Raw genomic sequence first — 20995 nt, forward strand, 5'->3', positions numbered from 1 at the left:
TATCCATCAGTGCATCAGTATGCACTGCTGTGAATGTTGATACTTAGTTTATTGAAAATTTCCAGTGCCTTTGGGGTGCAAATTTAATAGGAAGAATTTTTAAATAGAGGTAAAAGATGAAGAAGACATTCATTACTGTTTGCTTTTATGACCAATTGGCCTAATACGCAAAGAAAAGGAAGTGTTCAAAGAGTCAACAGCCTTTTCTACATGAACAACACCATGAAGGACAGCAATATTGTGTCATCAGGTTTGGATTTGAGCGTTGGCTCCACCACTGTGTGGGCCGTGAGCAAATTATTTGGCCTTTTGAATCTCAGTTTTGCCATTTGAAAATGGGAATGATATTGGAACCTAACTTAGAAGATTGATGTGAAACATTAAGTGAGATAATGCATATAAAGCATACAGTAAGTACTTAGTCCATATTAATTATTATTGTAATAGTATTAGAAAGCATCAAAGCAAATGTCCAGATCGTTATACAGTGATCTGGCTGGGAGCATTAGCTGAGCTTCAGTGTCTCTTTGTTTTAGTATGTGCTTGTCCCATTCCATGGAATAAATGGCATTCTGGAGCCACTGCCATGGCTTGGAGTTGGGATGTGACCATGGGGCAGATCCAAGTGTCATACCAACAGTGGCTTGGTTGTGTTTGTTTGTTTGTTTGTTTGTTTTAAAGGAATTTAGCTTGATGATGGTCTTGAAGCAGTGATATAAGATAGTGCTTTTCAAATGTTTTTCACCATGACCCATAGTGAGAAATACATTTGACATTGTGATTTCACATACACACAGACACAACTGAAACAAAACTTTTAGAAGATAATGTTTACTCTTATGAAGTATGCTGTGATATTTTCTTTTTTCTTCTTTTCTCTTAAATTCCATTTCATTTTTTAAAAAGTGTTTGGTTGTATCAAATTGATTTTACCTGCCACCTCTACTAAAGATTCTCAACCTACAGTTTGAAAAATGTGCTGCAATTAACGCTATTCTCCTCCAGTTCCCTAAAATCATCTTTTCTTTCTTCAGTTATTTTTTAGCATCTTTGTAATTTTATCACTAAGTCAAATACATGTTATTACATAATAAGAGAATTTTACTGATAACAATGAATTTCTAAGTTGGGCAAAAATCTTATTGTGTGGGAGTTTTAGGGGCAAATTAAGATTATCACCTCAGAAGCCTCAAATTTGAAAGCAGTGAAGATTCTTTTAGAGTTGAGGGTCAGGCCGCAACACCATGCCGTTTCCTCAGAGGGTTTTGAAATATCTTGGACGCCTACTTGTACTTCTACTCCCTGGGCAGAGTCATTGACATGAAACATCTTTGAATGACTGATCCAGGCTTTTCATTGACTCCTTCAGCCCCTTTGAGTCTGAATAGCCTCTATTACTGCTCCTTGTGGTGCTCTATAAAGGTTACTTGATGGTGAGGAGGAGGAGGGATTGGAATCTGCTCATTATCAGCAGAACTTCATGGCCAGAGCTGTTGAAACATGCAAGGCAGACAAGCCTGGATGCACTCCAAAGCCAAGAGGTGTAATTCCAAGGGGACCAGTGGAGAAGCTGGCATCGGGGCATACATCTTAGTGTACCTTACGTGTAAAGACAGCCAGGACACAGAGAAACACCTGCCTCCTCTGACTAGTTATCCTCAGCAGAGAAAATTAAATGTCATAATGCTATGTAACATCTTTGCATTTCTTTTCAGTTAGATCATACGCTCCTGAAAGTAGGAATGATATGTTTATTATTTTTCTGTATTCCTCTAGAGTGGCATGTACATTGTTCACACTCAATATGGATTGAATGAACAACATGCTGCGGTTGCATTTTCCAGACTTGCTATTTAGTTTTAGTTTGTTGTGTAATATAAAATGCTCCTTTTTCCCCCTTGTAGTCTGGGTGATTAAATTAGATTTTTAAAATTTCAGAGAGAAATGTAGAAAAGCTGACAGCTTACAAATGTGCACAATTAGTTGGTTATCCATAGTGATGGGAATGCCTGAAGTCTTTCTGACAATGTGTAGAGAATATGTGAAACTTGGAAGAATTCAAACAATTCATAAACCCTCTAAATATCTTGGCAATTTCACTTTCAAAATTATGAGAGAAACTTATGATGACTTGGGAAAATTTCTTGCCAGATTATTTTTCCCTTTTCATAATGGTACTGAAGTGACTATAACAGAAGAATGGATTAGGATGTAAGCTGTCAATTGTGTCTTCCTTAATATTTGAATGGTTTTCAAAAGAAGCTAGTTTGCAAATGTAGTCTGGGGAGGGAAAGATTTGCCCCCGAGCTGAAACTTTATATGGCAAGTTGCAATAAAGATCATATTTTATGATAGAGTTAACATAAATACATGAGCCACAGGGCCTCTAGTCAAAGCACCAGGGAACGAAGAGGTGACTGCTAGAATAGGTCTTCATGTTTTATTTTCCTCATTTGGTTGAGCCCATTTAGCTCTAATGATTCTTTAAATAAAAGGGAAGTGCCCCTTTCATTTAGTTTCCTCTGAGCTAAAGAGAAAAACCATTAAAGCTTTGAAAAAGACCTCTAGTCTATAGGCTTTATTAAAGGCAAAACAAAAGCAGACACCAGGATTACAAGGTTTAGCTGTAATTTCATATGAGCAACAGTAGCCGCAACCACCCAATGAATCAGTGACCTCACCAGTCACAAATCTACAGCACACACTAGGAAAGCTAGACCAGCTAGGGCCAACTACAGGTGAATGATGGAATCTTATTTACATCACAAATCACTGTCAAGTGCCTCATGGTCTGAAGAGCGACTCAGAAGAGCTTAGATGAAAGACAAAGTGGCCATGAGAATACCAGCAAACCAGAAGCCTGAGTTCCTTAGAATGTGGGTCTTTTAGGTGGTCAACTTGTAGCAGAATTTTAGCGGGTATGTGAGAGCCTGTGTGTGAGGTGTGTGATGTGTAGCTAGCAGAATGAGGGGTTCTAAGAACTCATTCATCCATCCAACATCAACTGAGGACCTCGGATGAGTATTATATTGATTTCATTGAAACAGATGTTCAGAAGCCCAGGCCTTTAACTGGGCTCCTTCAGCTCCTTACATTTGGAGCACTCTTTTTCCCCAGCTCTCCTGTCCCCTAGCTTCTTCCCTCCCCTGTACGCATGCCACCCCTAACTCCAACTCACCTTCAGTTTTTAGCTAAAATGTGACTTCTTCGGAAAAGATTCCCACCCACCTTCCCCCTAAATTTGGCTGGATTCCCATAGGTTTTTCCTTTCCAGAACTTACCACAACCACAGATAAATAACTATCCTATGTAGTTATTTGTTTGAAGTCTGCCTTCCTCACTGGGCAGAAAGCTTTATGCAGGCAAGGCCAGGTCTGTCCTCTTCACTGTGTCTCAAGGATCTAAACAGTGCAGTCAGAGGACAATGACATTTAGAGGTCCTGCCACCCCCTAGACTGTGTAACTAATGTGAAAATTAAATATATGTATGTGGGAATTAAAAGAACTACTTTTGGATTTAAAGATTTTTCTGACTGTAAAATTATAGATACTCAGCTGTTGCTCCACTAGAGGTCTAGGTGGGAACTATTCTGCCTACCAAGCAATCTAGCACTGACTTTTCACGTGGTCATTTGTCCACATTCACATAACTAGTCAGTGGGAGAGCTGAGAGTCTAGCTCAGTTCTAACTGATTTCTGAGTCTGCCACCTTCCACCAGACCAGGCAGGAAGAACAGGGAGGAAAGAGGGAAGGAAAGAGAAGGCAGTGCACAGGGACATGAGATGTGGCTTTTGCCTTCCTGGGATTGGTTTGTATGTCTAATGCCATATTGTAAATGTATACCACCATATTTGGCTTCTTTGTAATCATTCCTTTATCTACTCATTCATATATTTGATATTTATTGAATATCTATTATGTGACAGGCATTGGGAATATAGAGGTACATGCATTCCAGCCTGTGTTCTTAAACACCTCAGAGTCCAGTGGGGATGACATGCAAGACCCCAGACAAATGACGATACAACATGGTCACTACTGAGAGAGAAGCAAGAACTAAGTCCTGAAGGAGCACATCTCTACTAGTCCAGATCTCCACTGGTAAGAACACTTATTTTAAAATAATTATAGTTTCTCTTTAGAAAAGAAAAATAACGTGTAGCATTATTGAGACATCTCTTGAAATGTACTCAAACCAAGAAATGTTTGTTCATAGGGCAGGTGCACACATGGCATGTCTACATTGAGATTCTTGTATTAGGAAAAACATTCGTTAAGAAAATTCTGTCCTTTAGCACCAAAAGGAAGCATTTACATAGATTCTGCATTAAGATAAGGCTTTTTCCCCTCTCTCTTCTTACCCATTATTACATGCACATGTGAAATTTTAACCACTGCTTTGATTTAAAGCATAATGACATACACAAAAATACACTTTCTCCTGCCTCTTCCATCCAAGGAATGACTGAAAATGAATTCTCTGATCCACCCTCCCAAATCTGCTCTCTCTTCTGCAGTTCTCAGCTCACTAATGGCACATCCATGCTTCCAGTGGTGAAGGGATCTTTAACTGCTCTCTTTCTCAAGCCCACTTCTTTCATATAATAGGAAATCCCATTCATTAAGCTAAAAATATATCCCACATCAGATTACTTCTTATTCCCTTGGTAGGTGCTGCCATCATCCTTTGCTAGGGGAGTAGTAAGAGCCTTTGAACTGTGATCTCCCTGTTTCTCTTGTTGCTCACTCATTTCCCTCAGTGTGTTCTTCTTTTAAAATCCTCCAATGACTTCCCATTTCATTCAGAGTAAAAGATAAAGGACCTACAATGGCCTACAGTGCAGTCCTCACCTCTCTGATTTTAGCTCCACCTCCCCTGCCTCCTTTGGTCCACTCTAGCCACAGTTGACTTCCTTTTGTTTCTTAACCCTACTAGGTGAGCTCCTGCCTCCAGCCAGATCAGTGGTTCTCCACAGGGATCTACTCTTCCTCCAGAGGACGTTTGATGACATTCTTGGTCATCACTGGGGTGGCTGTGATATGCTGCTGGCATCTAGCAGGTAGAGGCCAGGAATGCTGCTAAACATCCTAGAATGAATGCCTCAGACAGTCCCCACTGCAGAGAACCATATTGCCTGTGATGTCATTGGAGTACTGAGGTTGAGAAACCCTGTCTAACTCCCTCACTTCCTTCAGGGCTGTGCTCAAATGTCATTTTTTCAGTGAGGTTTTCCCTGGCCAACCTAATTAAACATACTCCCAAGACAACCTCCTGATCTCCCTTATCCTGCTCTAATTTTTCTTCTTCTCATAGCACTCACCACCCTCTAACATACTATACAATTTATTTATATGTCATGTTTACTATTTATTTTCTGTTTACTTTGTTTACTTTTGTACCTCAGCAGAATGCCTGGCAATAGTAGGCCCTCAATACATTTTGTTGTGTGAACAAATTTAAGGCTCTGGCATGAACAACTTGTAGTGGGGCTTTGGTAAGGTATGAACTTTTTCATCCTCACCTGCAACTCAGTCTCCTCTTTAGGGGTTCTTTAAAAGGAAATGCTAACCTTATCAAACTATCAGTTCACATCACCTATTGAGTAGTTTGAGGTTCTGGGCTTGGGGGTTTGGTGACCTTTTCTCCTGTGTTTTGTGACCTGATCCTCAGGCACTATCAAAAAACTTCTGAAATAATTAAAATAATATCATTAAGAAACTCTGTGTTATTTTTCTCCAGGTGTAAATAAAAGATATTGTGCATCCAGGCTATTTCCTATATGATTGCTGTGACTGTCAGGAAACAATAAATAATTGTTGAATTATTCAATAATTGTTGAATAAATTCAACAATTTCATAATTTGTTATCTTTGTTGGACTAAATCGTTTTCAAAAATGGCCAGAATAAAATATTTACTAATTTTAAACTCCTAAATAAAGAGAAAGACTCTTATCTTACCATTGCTATTTTTAGATATTAATACTTATTTTAATGTTTTGTCCTCCTTGGTTTGAAATGTCTCCAAGGTTAACAAATTGGTTATTTCCTCTGACAGTTCAATAGCCATGATTCCCAGTAGGTCTTTGTAATTGTTTACATGTTAATTTTCCTTATTTTCACTCCACAGTGCTTTTGCTTTTATTGGAAGATGATTTTTACTAAATAGATATCAGTTAAATGTAATTTTTGGCAGTTGGCATGGGGGAGTGTCTCTGTAGCCTATTCCTTCTGCAAGAGGAAAATTTGTTTCTCTTAAGGGGAAAAGAAGAATTAATTTGAAAAGATTCAAAAGATATTGTTTATTCTCATAGTTTTGCCTTCACATCTCATCATACCCTCACCTACCCCAACCTGTTTCCATTCACACTTAAGTTGCTCATTACACAAGGAGTCTGGAAGTCCAGTTCAAGGAAACCGCACATTCTCAAGTAAATTACAGGTTTTGAGATTATAGAAATTTGTTGTCTGGGCACACACTCTGGTTCCTTTCCTTTCTTCTAAACATGTAGTATTGACTTGCTGCTATTAAGTTGTTTAAAGGGTGTTCCATCTGTATGTGTCTTTCTTAAACCTAATGAAACAAAAATATGGGAATCATTGTTTTCTTTGTTTTGATGGCACAGTAAGGTTGGTTGCAACAGAAGGGAGGGAAGCTGGGAAGCAGCTTTTTTACTCTTAAGCACAGCTTTAAAAATAAATCTTCAGACAAATGCTCTGGGGACATCTTAACAAATGCCCTGTGATCTTCAGCTGAACTGTCAAGTTATTTTTTCCCTCTTCCCCCCACCCCTCTTTAAACATCAGTAGCTTTACTGCTTTTCTGTAAAACAAACACAGCCAATTTGGGGGGAATTAGTAATTACAGATGATTTCCATTAAGATTTCTCTTTTCTGTGTTGAACAAAAAGACAGACACCAAGGCAAAACCTCTTCTTACTTTCATAAGATTCGAATATGTCTAAATGGATTGTTAATAACCCTATATGGGCTCCCAAAAGTTCCAGAAGATGAATGTGGACAATTTTACTATTATGATTTTGCCTTGATTTCTTGACTTTTAACCTCATTCATTTATAATATGGATTTCCTTGACTAAGATTGGGAAGAATAGGTATGCTTTCAATATTGAAATGATGAAAAAATTATGTTACACTAAAATCAGGTCTAGCAGGGGTCAAGACTTCCTAGGGTTGATTTTCTTTGCAGAATAAATATAGCTAGAATGAAGAAGTGAATTATTAGAATGTACATGCATTACAGAAGACTTGTGTCTATAACTTCTTTGATCTGATGATAACCAGTATTTTGTTAGGTTGTCTGTAGGAGGATAAACTATTCATTTGGTGCAGATACTAAAGTATAAAAATACTAAAGTATCTTTATATCTTTTATATAATAGAGTAAGATGAATATATATTAATATATTTATGACCCAGTGCCCCATACATATGTAATTAGAATGGTTCTTGAGAGATCCTGCATGTTTCATTTTTCTGAAATAAAGTAAAAATTGTATCAGGAAAATTATCATTGAACAATAGCAGAAAGATATAAAACATATCAAATCTTTCTAAAAGGACCCTAGCCTACTAATACAAACTGCAAGTCAGAGAATAGCACACAGTGGTAACTATATAATTAAGAGTAGACATGAGGCTAAGGGATTCTGAAAACAGATTTTGTGAGGCCTAAGAAGACAAGAATCAAGTGGCAGGCACTCAACTTTTTGTCATAGCCAGTGACCTTAAGGGAAAAAAACGTGACTGTAGATTTATTTCCCCAAATGGTATACTGTCTTGATGATTCAGAAGGGGGAAGTACAAGTTTTAAAAATGGCTTATGCTCAGGAAACAAAATCAGGTCTCTTTTTCTGTTCCTATAGTGATATATGCCAGAAAATAAGAGTTGGTTTGCAGTCTGATCTGTGTGCAGATGCATGTTTTCTTTCTTTAACCAGCTGTAGCTAATTGCATGAGGGCCGCCTCTTATGCTGAACATGAAAAGGAAACCTGTAATTTATTGCAACAGACCATACCATTTCTGCTGTACAACTGCCTTTTCTGTCATATCAATGAGTGGATTTCTCATGGTACATTGGCAGCTCAGGGACTGGAAAACAGCATTAGCTGGAGAGAGAGAGAGAGAGAGGTTTCGGAATCCCTTCATGTATTTTACACAGAGCTCAATTAAAGAATAAACTGGAAACAGAATTTCCCTTTGCAATCTGCCAGGGGCAATTTTTTTCTATTGTTTACACATAGTTCTTTGACTCAACTATACTGACTTACTAAGATACAAGCACATGTTATGTGCAACATGCAGTATAGGATTAGTTTCATTGAGCAGTCATCCTCACATGCCCAAGGATGTGGCCGAGGAATATCTCCCCCTGAAAATAGAGCAGGAACCCCCTCCCTCCATCTTTTCCAAGGGTCTTTCACAACCTTGAGAGTCTCAAGAGTTCATGTAGGTGTAAAATACACACAAAATAATTCAGCTTGAATTTTATGTACTGGATCTGCCCATGGAGGTGTTTATTAAGAATTTAGTTCCTAATGAACTGGACTCCTCCTTGCCTTAAGGCCCACTTGTAAATGCTTGTCAATGTGATGCCTTTCTTTTGTTGAGTGGAAATCCAAATTAAAAGGCATTCTATTTTGCAGCAACGGAAAGAAACAAGTTGAGAAAGTGCCATGTATGTTTTCCAGTTGACTCATGGCCCCTTCAATAGTCCTTTTGTGTGAGGGTGGTAAGTTTTCTCTGGATGCTCTGACAAGCTTGAAGAAGGGAGCCCCAGGACATTAATTCCCAGACAGCAGAGTGAAAATTCCACAAGGGTCTCCAAACTGGGCTGTTCTAATTATGTCGGGTGCACGTAGCACTTGGAGCCCCACATTTATGCCCCCACACCAAGCCCAAACTACCCTGCCCAAGTAAGCTTAGGGTTCCTAACGGAGGCCACCCATCTGCCTATGACTGTTTAACCTGGTGCTGGGGAGACTACCTGAGGGCATTTCCAGTCTAGTCATTTCTCCTGCCCAGTACAATTTGAATCAATTAAAAATACCCCTGTTTTGCTTGTATGGCTTCAAGAAGCAAATTCTACTACGTTTTTTTGTTTCTATACATTCTTAGAAAACGATATCACTGAGAAAATTGGTAAATGACATCCATCTAAATAACTGAATAACATATTAAAGTATATTAATTGGAAAAATGCTAGTTGAACCACACATATATATATGAACCAAATGTATACGTGTGCATGTGTGTGTGTATATACACATCTCCATGCATTATATTTTAAGAGTCAGTAAGGCCTAATCAGAATAATATTTCCCAACTGGAAAAATATGGTATGATTGTGTATATCCCAATTCACGTGATTTTATCCTTTGTGGAAATAAGTGGTAGAAAAGGGACTTTTCAAAATCTCAAAAAATGAATAGTGACCAGTTTTCCAACCACAACCTTCACAAATAAACTTCTGTTTTTGATGACTTATACTACTTTTCTATAGGAAAGTAGTCCCCCCACCCCACACATGGCATATTGCTCTAAAACCAGAAAAAAAAAAAACGGTATCCACAATGCAAAATCATACAACCATCTCAACCTCAGTACCAACAAAAATAATAATATGGAGTGTTCCCACAAACCCTGAAAACAAACATGTTCTATTTGTAACTTTGAAAAATTGAATACATTCTTGAGTTAAATACAGTGTAATTGAATATAATTCAAATTTTTGAAGTCTTAAGTTAAATACGGTTCCTGAAAAGCTTTTCTGAGAGTATATTTGACAATATTTACCATTGGGTTGTAGAAAGTCTAGACTGTTATCATTTTACTAAATTCTCTTTTTTATTTTCAAAATATTTTGGCAAGAAACTCCATACTTTTGCATTAGAAATTGAAAACACAGAGAGAATGCACTATACAACATTGTTGGTAAAATTTACCCTACAAGTAATCTTGGAATAAATCAGACTAAGAGCTTTAATTCCCAGAAAAGGTACTTTTTATTATATTGCTTCTCATATAAAAATATGTAAAAGATTCAATTTTTTCACCTCTGAAAAATTAAAATTATGCACTTTACTTTCAAAAATATTCTCAGAAAAGGTTATCAAGCACTGTATTTAACTTAAGACTTCAAAAATTTGAATTACATTCAATTATATTGTATTTAACTCAAGAATGTATTCAATTTTTCAAGGTTACAAATAGAACATGTTTATTTTCAAGGTTTGTGGGAATAGTCCACATTATGGTTTTTGTTGGTACTGGGGTTCTTGAAATGATTGATTAGTCCAGGACTAAATACGGTTCTTCTTAGGTGGATTAATTAATATCTGCTCCTTCTCAGGGTAGAAATGGGAAAAAATTGTTCCTTGACATTAAGATCTTTCCATTTTATTTGGAAGCCTAAACTAATCACTCCAAATACCAGAGAGTAGAGGATGGAGTGCTGTGTTGTGAGGTATGAGATTTGGATGTTGCAGATCTTCAGCAGAATAGGGGTTAAATGAGGGCTGCTCTAATCAAGGAAAGATTCATGGAAGAACTAGGCATGATTCTTCATGACTGACTGGAGTATTATAGTACCTATAGCCTATAGGCCAAGAGACCTCTGGGTCATGTTGGTTTTCCTAAGGTGATAAATTATACACATCCCAACAGCTGTAACTTTGTGAAAACTTGTAAAAGGGCTAATGGCTTTATATAATTGGCAGAGAGGAAAAAATAAAGAGAAGCAGGAAAATGAAAGAGACATTTGTTGAGTTCTTCTATGTCAGACACTGAGCCAGGGAACTTTGCTTATATGTATTGTACCCTCAATATTCACAATGATTTGGTAAAACAGTTGATTATCTCCTTTCTACAGATGAAGACACAAAGGCTCAGGGTAATTAATTATCTTGCTCACGTTCACATGGCTAATAACTGTTGGAGCTGAGATTTGAACCTGTTCACATGGCTAATAACTGTTGGAGCTGAGATTTGAACCTAAAAAGTTCTTGTTCCCAGCCACGCAGTCATTTCTTTATAGAGTACTGCTTTTAGCAAGGTCTTTTTCAAAACTTTATCCTTTGTAGTAGAGAAGAATTGTTAAATATATAGTTAAATGTAATTTAATTTAGTTTTTTATGGTTTGGTCCAACTTTATATATAATACATAAATTTGATACATAAAACCCTTAGACCAAAATTCTTCTTTGGACTCTGTTTTGATTTTGATTTCTAAAAATTTGATCTCTTTCCTATTTAAAAAAAAAAAAACTTCTAATTTGCACTAAGCAGAAGGTAATGAGAGTGTATATGAAAAGAAGGCTGTTTAATAATAGAAACTTGAGAGATCATCCTGCAGAGAGAGCCGATTCAGCATCCAGGCTCAGCCTGGCCACTCCACATCTAGGTGACCCAAGTGAGTGTCCTAACTGAAGCTCTGTCTTCTCATTCCTTTTAATTACAGTCATCTTTCTTTGCTCCTTTTCTACTTTTCTACAGACTGTTTACAGAAGAGAAATCTTCTGACAGGCTCAGTCTACCTAAATATCCACGAGGAGCTGTTACCAGAGTAGGCATAAATTAGTTTAGTTTACAACGTCAGAAAAATATTACTTTAATAGATGTTGACTTTGACCAAAACTGTGATTTTAGTAAGCTTCATTTCAATTACAGATTTTGGGTTGAATTGTAATATCAACTATTGATTTTTCTGCCTTCTTGTTTATGTGACAGAACTAAATATTCTCTAAACTTTCTTTTGACGGAGGATAGGAATACCATAATACTCCCAAAGTGCCATGGTAGCTTCAGGTATGATGCCAGACAGTGAACTGGGACATTATATTGATGTCTTACAAATCTAGAAACCACCAAGCTGGTGATCTTCTCAGGCTGACGTTGGAAGCCAAGCAGTTCTACTTTGTGTAGAAATAAAGCATCAGGCAAATGTATTGCTTGAGTTGAATATATCAGGTTGTGTGAGGTATAAGCATTCAAACTTCTTCCTGAATTATTTATTTTGGTGTGGTTTGGGGTAGGGTTTAGGCATAGCATATATGAATGTAAACATACACATTTTCAGCTGGACCTAAAAGCCTTGTACCTGCAAGTGAATCAACCTGGACAGATAAGGATCAGTGGCCACAGTACTCACAGGCACCCGCCAACCCTGCCCACATCAAAGTCATGAGGGCACTTTGTTTTCATAGTCCTTTCCATTGCCCTTTTAAGTTACTATGACAGAGGTTTCTGTGGTTAAAATCAGATGGTGTTTCTGCCAGTCATCCATTCAGGATCAGGTGTGCAGAACGTTAAAGAAGTATGAAGAACATTAGAGTACCAGTGATCTGCTTCTATTTTTCAGCAGTTCACACCAATGACTTTCCCAAAGATAAACTGTGTGTCAGAACTCTTCAGAGCTGATACAGATTTTATGTTTGAGATAAGCCATCATCATCTTTCAAGAAAAAAGTACATTGCTTCCTTGAACATAACCACTGTCTCTCTTTGTTTCTTCCCTCCCACACCCTTTGTGATGCCATGTTTTCGTTTGTGCTGCTGTGATGTACACCTGTGGCATGTTGGCAGTGTGTTTTAATGTGGTACAGGAAACTCCCAGATTCCAAGCTGGCCCTTCCTTGCAATTTAGTCCCCTTTATGAAATGTGTTGTTCTTGTCAGAGTTAAAACAAAGCAATGCGAGGAGCAGAGAAACGCAGGCACCAGGTGCGTTTGAGTTGGGTCAGTGTGAACGAATGTGCCAGTGACTGATCCAGCCTCTATTTTTGTCACAAATATTTTACATTTCTTCTTGGTATACCAACCCAACCCTGGACCCACTAGTGTACCCGAAAAGAAGGCAAAGGTCATTGGCTCTGGTAGCAAGTCTTTGCCATTGTTCTTGTGGGAAAAAAAAACAATGTGACATTTTCATTATAATAAATTCTGAAAAGAAATCTTCTACCCATGCAGAAGTCTCCATGGTCTAGTTCAATGCTTCTCAACTTTTTAAGTATTTCACTTCACCACATGCTGTAAAAGCTCCTGAGTTTCTACCATGATGAAAACAAAAAGCTCACTTTTCTCCAGAAGTATATTTATAGTATACTATTATATTGATCACTTATGATGAATTTTAAGAACCTCAAAAATAATAGAAGTTTGGGGAGTAAGTAATTTTGTTACAGCACATGTTTTTTATCAAGAAAAGTGGAAAATTAGAAGTAGCATCTAATGTCCAAGGTTATATGTACCATTTCAGTTCTAGCAAATCTGTTTAGATGCAGGTCATATTTTGAAGGTTAGGACCATTAGGGTATGCTGTGAGATTGGATGCAGTTGTGTGAGAAGAAGAGAATAGTCCAGGACAACTCCAGTTTTCAGCCTAAGTGCAAAATTGAATGATGGAACCATTTACTGAGAAGGGAAAGATGGAAGAAGGGGTTGGATGATAGGGCTTGAATTAGTTCAGTTATGACCTATTACAATGAGATACCTATTAGATACCCACAGGGTGAGGTTGAATAGGCAGTTTGATATACAAGCCAGGAATTCAGTGAAGGGTTCAAAGCTGGAGATAATAATTTGAGAATTTCTTTATATACATGTTATCTAAAGCTATGGGACTAGATGAGGTCATGTGAGGTGCAAATTTAGATAAAAAAGATAAGAAGTACAAGGATTGAGCTCTGAGACAAGCCAGCATTTAAAGATAGGGAAGAGGAGGAGAGTTTCACATAGGAAAACCAGGAGGGTGGAACAACAGAAACCAAAGGAGGAAAGAGTTTTAAGGAGGTGGGAGCAATTTTTAAAAGTTTGAAAAGTGTAAAAGTGTATAATTACACTATGGTTATGAAAGATGCCATTATTAGGGGAAGCCAGGTAAAAGATACACAGGAACCTTCTGAACTAATTTTGCAACTTCTATGAGTCTAAAAGTATTCCAAAATAGACATTTAAAAAATAGGTAAAAGCAGTTTTAAGAAGAGGAGCAAACAAATGCTGCTGAAAAGTCAGTTAAGAAGAGGCCTTGGAGTTGAATGTTTAATTTGGCAACATGGGGCTCACTAAGGACCTAGCTAAGAGCAATTTCATGTAGAGATGAGAACAAAAGTTTGATGTTAGTGTTTTCTAGAGAATGGGAAATAAGGATGTCAAAAGAATGAGTTTAGATAATTCTTCGGAGAATTTTTACTATAAGGGAGAGCAGAGAAAGAATGTAGTAGATGGAGGTACAGTGGGGACGGGAGCATTTCAAAGCACAGTTAAAAGTTAAATTTCCTGCTGTTTAAATCTGTACATTTCACTAACCACTATTTCTTGTTGTAACCTATTAAATAATTTAATTCTATATCAGCTGATAACTTTGAATTTTCTCTTGCCACTCATGAGTTTGCCCTTTCCCCTCTAAATTGTAATTTAATTAGTTCCTTTAAAATTAGTTCCTTGGGTTTTACCCTGTTCTCTCCCACTTTTGCAGTAGTTTGCTTCTCAGTGCTATCTTCCATGGGCTGTTTTCTACCCAAAGAAATATATAACTAACTCTTCTCAACAATTTTAGAACTCAAAGAACAGTATAACCTTTATACAGACTTGAGATTAAGATTTGTGTGCTTTTGTGTGTGTGTTTAGCACTTAATCAGTAAAGCTCACTTAGGAACCGTTGTGGAAGGAATATATCTCTGGGTGCTGTGATGATAGAGGGATGGAACATTTTAAGGGCCCTGTGCATCTCAGGACTAAGGAAGCTGGAGCACTCTGGCTAGCTGTGGTTATGACCCAACTTAATAGGCTGACTCATTTCTGTGGCTGCTTTATAATTTGGTATCTCAAAGGACCAGATCCTAAATACCCCTTGTCTCCTTAGGCATCTCCTGCCAACACTTGTAACTAAAGTAAAATAGTCACGGAAGTGCCATGCTTTTTAACTGATACTACACACAGTGATTGCCTAAGTGCAGTGCAGGAAAATACATGGAGATTTCCCCCGTCTCAATTGCTTGTCAGAAAGATCCAGCAACAACAAAAGGCAAGCGCCCTGTTTCATGAAGCACGCTAAACAGAGCAAACAGGCCTCTAAACCAATAGTTTAATTATAGTATAGGGCATTGTGGCAAACCATGCTTAGCATTTCAAACCACTCGTGTGTTTCTCAATAAAAAGCAAAGCTCACCCCAAACCCCAACAAAGCTGCTCACACCCTGCAAAACCAATGGTGTCATAGGACAATGTTCTGTTTGCTTTCTTCTTAATTTCCCAAACCATCTCAACTTTACAAGAATTAACTCAGATTTTGAGGGACTCTTTTATACTTCTTTACCCTGTCTTTTGGTCACTCTGACCAACTGTCCTCCTACCTGCATACCCTCCACCCTCCCACTTATTATAGGGTTTGCTGGGGGAGCTTTAGCTGCAGGTTTCTGAGCTAATCATCTCATCAATTCAAGCTGCATTACCATCATCATTCCAATCAGGGCCTCTATAAATCATGGTTTATTTCTCTATTTCCCCCTCCACAAGCAGTCACTCCAGAGTATTTAATCTATGTCTTTATGTGTATACAAACTTAAGAATATTTTGTGTATGTATGTTTTTAATTTGCATAAATTGTGCTGTGCTATGGATTTTATTCTTTAATTTGTTCTTTATTTTTAAAATTCACCATTAGGAAAGATTTCAAGATCTTCTCTTATATACATGTTCATCTAATAAGACTCTTGCTTTTAACTGCTTCCTGATATTCCACAGTATGTATCCATCATGTTTGATTTCTCCATTTCCTTGGTAGTGAGCACTTAGGTTGCCCCAACCCTCACTGCAGTGACATTTCCTCATATATATCCCCTTATAGCATACAGGTGTAATTCATTTTATTGCATTCCACTTTATTATATTTTGCAGATATTGCATTTTTCACAAATTGAAGGTTTGTGGCACCCTGTGTCAAGCAAGTCTATTGGTACCATTTTTCCAAAAGCATATGCTCACTTCACACCTGTGTCATATTTTCATAATTCTCACAATATTTCAAAGTTCTTCAATTGTTATACCTATTATGGTGATCTGTGATCAGTAATCATTGATGTTGCTATTGTAATTGTTTTTGGGTGCTATAAATGGCACCCATTTAAGAGGCCAAACTTAATAGATAAATGTTAAATGTGTTCTGACTGCTCCACCACCCTGACGTTTCCTCAACTATTTCCCTCTTTTCAGAGCTCCTTATTCCCTGAGACACAACAGTATTGAAATTAGGCCAATTATAACCCTATAATGGCCTCTAAGTGTTCCAGTGAAAGGAAGAATCACATACCTCTCACTTTACATCAAAGCTAGGAATGATTAAGCTCAGTGAGTAAGCTATGTTGAAAGCTGAGATAGTCTAAGACCAAGGCTTCTTGCACCAAACAGCGAACTGTGAATGCAAAGGAAAAATTCTTGAAAGAAATTAAAAGTGCTACTCCAGTGAACACACAAATGATAAGAAAGTGAAACAGTCTTATTGCTTATATGGAAAAGTTTGAATGGTCTGGAGGGAAGATCAAACCAGCCATAGTATTCCCTTAAGCCAAAGCCTAATCCAGAGCAAGGCTCTAACTCTTCAATTCTATGAAGGCTGAGAGAAGTGAGGAAGCTGCAGAAGAAAATTCTGAAGCTAGCAGATATTGGTTCATGAGGTTTAAGGAAAAAAGCCATCTCCATAACATAAAAGTGTAAGGGGAAGCAGCAAGTGCTAATATAGAAACTGTAGCAAGTTATCTAGAAGATCTGGCTAAAATCATGAAGGTGGCTACACTAAAAAGCAGAATTTCAATGTGGATGAAACAGCCTTATATTATTTGAAGAAGATGCCATGTAGGACTTTCATAGCTAGAGAGGAGATGTTAATGCCTGACTTCAAATGACAGGCTGACTACTTGTGAGGGGCTGATGCAGCTCGAACTTTAAGTTGAAGCCAGTGCTTATTTACCATTTTGAAAATTCTAGGACCCTTTAGAATTATGCTGCATCTTTCCTGCCTGTGCTCTAGAAATGAAACAACAAAGCCTGGATGATAGCACATCTGTTTATGTCATGGTTTATGGAATATTTTAAGCCTACTGTTCAGTTGTAATGCTCAGAGAAAAAGATTCTTTTCTTTTTTTCTTTTTTTTTTTTATTTCGGCATATTATGGGGGTATAGATTTTAAGGTTTCAATAAATGCCCTTTCCTTCCTCCCCCCACAAGTCTGATTTTCCAGCATGACCATCCCTCAGATGGTGGACATGTCACTCATTATGTATGTATATACCCGCCCCCCTCTCCCCTCCCTACTCCCCAATACCCTATTACTGTAGTACCTATGTGTCCACTTAGGTGCTACTCAGTTAATACCAGTTTGCTGGTGAGTATATATATTATTGCTCATTGACAATGCACCTGGTCACCGAGAACTCTGATGGAGATGTAGAAGGAGATAAATGTTGTTTTCATGCCTACTAACACAATATTCATATTAAAGCCCATGGATACAGGAGTGATTTTAACTTTCAAGCTTTATTATTTAAGACATACATTTTGTAAAGCTATAGCTGCCATAGGTAGTCATTTCTCTAATGGATTTAGGCAAAGTAAGTTGAAAACCTTCTAGAAAGGATTCATCATTCTAGATGCCATTAAGAACATTTGTGCTTTGTGGGAAGAGGTCAAAATATCCATATTAATAGGAGTTTGGAAGAAATTGATTCCAACCTTCATGGATGATTTTGAGGGGTTCAAAACTTTAGAGAAGAAAGTAACTGCACATGTGGTGGAAAGAGCAAGAAAACTAGGATTAGAAGTAGAACCTAAAGATGTGACTGAATTGCTGCAATCTCATTATAAAACTTGAGTGAATGAAGCGTTGCTTCGTATGGATAAACAAAGAAAGTGGTTTCCTGAGATGGAATCTACTTGTGGTGAGTATGCTGTAAACATTGTTGAAACAAAAAAGTATTTAGAATGTCACATAAATTTGGCTGATAAAGCAGTGACAGGGTTTGAGAGAATTGACTCCAAGCTTGAAAGAAGTCCTATTGTGAGTAAAATGCTGTCAAACAGCATCACATACTACAGAGAAATCTTTTCTGAAAGGAAGAGTCAATAGATGCAGCAGTCTTCACTGTTGTCTTGTTTTTTTAAATTGAGATAGCTACCCCAGTAATCAGCAATTACACCCTGATCAGTCAGCAGCCATCAACATTGAGGCAAGATCCTCTATCAGTAAAACGATTACAACTTACTAAAGACCCAGATAAACATTAGCATTTGTTAGCAATACAGTTTTAATTTTCTTTATTTCAGAATATTATGGAGGTACAAATATTTTGGTTATATAAATGGCGTTTGTACAATTTGAGTCAGTTATAAGTGTGCCCATTACCCATATAGTGTGCATTGTACCCATCAGGTGTAAATTTACCTCTCCCCTCTTATCTCCTCCCCCATCCTACCTACTTGATTTCCAATGAATATTATTTCTATATGAGCATGTAAGTGTTGATTGGTTAGTTCTAATTTAATGGTGAGTACATGTGGTACCCGTTTTTCCTTCTTGTGATGTTTTGTGTTTCCTTCATGTAGAAGAATGGTCTCCAGTTCCATCCAGGTTAATACAAGAGGTATTAGTTCACCGTTTTTTATGACTAAGTAGTATTCCATGGTATACATATGCCATATTTTATTAATCCACTCATGTATTGATGGGCACTTGGGTTGTTTCCACATCTTTGCAGTTGTGAATTGTGCTGCTATAAACATCGAGTGTGGGCGTTTTTTTAATAGAATGTCTTTTTTTCCTTTGGGTAAATATCCAGTGGTGGGATTTATGGATCAAATGGTAATTCTACTTTTAGTTCTTTGAGGTATCACCATACTACTTTCTGTAGAGGTCATACTATCTTGCAGTCCAACCAACAGTATGTGAGTGTTCCTATCTGTCTGTATCCACTCCAGCATTTGTTGTTTGGGGATTTTTTAATAGCCATTCTCACTGGAGTTAAGTGATATGACATTTTGATTTTGCTTTGCATTTCCCTGATGATTAGAAATGGTGAACATTTTTTTCGTGTTTCTTGGCCATTAGTCTATGTTCTTTTGAAAAGTTTCTGTTCATGTCTTTTGCTCACTTTTTAATAGGGTTGTTTGATTTTTTCTTGCTGATTTGCTTGAGTTTTCTATAGATTATAATTATCATCCCTTTACAGATGTATATCATATGAATATTTTATCCCATTCTGTAGATTGTCTATTTGCTCTAACAATTGTTTCCTTGGCTGTGCAGAAGCTTTTTAATATGATCAGGTCCGATTATTTATCTTAGTTGTTGCCTTTGGGGTCTTCTTCATAAATTCTTTTCCTAGGCCAATGTCTGTGAAAGTTTTTCCAACATTTTCTTCTAGAATTCTTATGGTTTCATGCCTTAAATCTGTTATCCATTGTGAATTGATTTTTGTGAGTGGTGTGAGATGCAGATCCTATTTCAGTCTTTTACATGTGGCTATCTAATTGTCCTAGCACCATTTATTGAATAAAGATTCTTTTCCCCAGTGTGTGTTTTTGTCTGCTTTGTCAAAGATCATATGGCCATATGAAGATGGTTTTATATCTGAGTTCTCTGTTCCTATCCATTGGTCTATGTCTCTGTTCTCATGGCATTACCATGCTGTTTTAGTTACTATAGCCTTATAGTATAGCTTGAAGTCTGGGAAGTTGATGTCCCCCCAATTTGTTCTTTTTGCTTTGGCTATATGGGGTTCCATACAGAGCACGGAATTATTTTTTCTAAATCTGCAAAAAATGATGTTGGTATTTTAATATGAATTGCATTGAATCTGTAGATGACTTTGGGTAGTAAAGACATTTTAACAACATTGATTCTGCCAGTCCATGAGCATGGTATGTTTTTCCATCTGTTTATGTCTTCTGCTATTTCCTTCGTCAGTGTTTTGTAGTTCTCCCTATAAAGGTCTTTCACCTTCTTAGTTAAATATATCCCTAGGTATTTTATTTTCTTTGTTGCTATTGTGAAAGGTATTGAGTCTTTGATTTGGATCTCAGCTTGACTTTTGTTGGTGTATATGAATGCTACTGGTTTGTATACATTGATTTTGTAACCTGAGACTTTGCTGAATTTTTTTTGTTGTTGTTAATTACAGTAGTCTGTTGACAGAATCTTTGGGATTTTCTAGATATAAGATTATAGCATCAGCTAAGAGTGATAGTTTGATCTCTTCTTCCCCCATTTGGATACCCTTGATTTACTTCTCTTGTCTGATTGCTCTGGCTAGGACTTCTAGCACTATGTTGAATAGAAGTGGTGATAGTGGGCAACCTTGTCTTGTTCGAGTTCTAGTAGGGAATGCTTTCAATTGTTCCCCATTCTGTGTGATGTTGACTGTGGGTTTATCATATGGCTTTTATCATTTTTAGATAAGTTCTGTCTATGCTTATTTTTTTAGGTGTTATTATCATAAAAGGGTGGTGAATTTTTACAAATGCTTTTTTTGAGCCTATTAAGAGAATCATATGGTCTTTGTATTTACTTTTTAATGTGGCGAATTACGTTTATAGATTTGCATATGTTGAACATCCCTGCATCTCTAGGATTAAGGCCACTTAATTGTGATGGATTATTTTTTGATGACTGGCTAAATTTGGTTTGCTAGGATTTTATTGAGAATTTTTGCATCTATATTTATAAGGGATATTGGTCTGTAGTTTTCTTTTTTTGTTGAGTCCTTTCCTGGCTTTGGTGTCAAGGTGATGTTGGCTCTGTAAAACATGTTGGGGAGGAGTCCTTCCTTCTCAATGTTACAGAATAATGTCTGCAGGATAGGTACCAGTGCTTCTTTTTAGGTCTGGTAAAATTCAGTTGTGAAACCATCTGGGTCCAGGACTCTTTTTTTGCTGGAAGATTTTTTATTGCTGCTTCAATTTCAATACTTGGTATTGGTCTGTTCAG

Source organism: Microcebus murinus, chromosome 5, assembly GCF_040939455.1.
Source record: "Microcebus murinus isolate Inina chromosome 5, M.murinus_Inina_mat1.0, whole genome shotgun sequence".
Taxonomy (NCBI): domain Eukaryota; kingdom Metazoa; phylum Chordata; class Mammalia; order Primates; family Cheirogaleidae; genus Microcebus; species Microcebus murinus.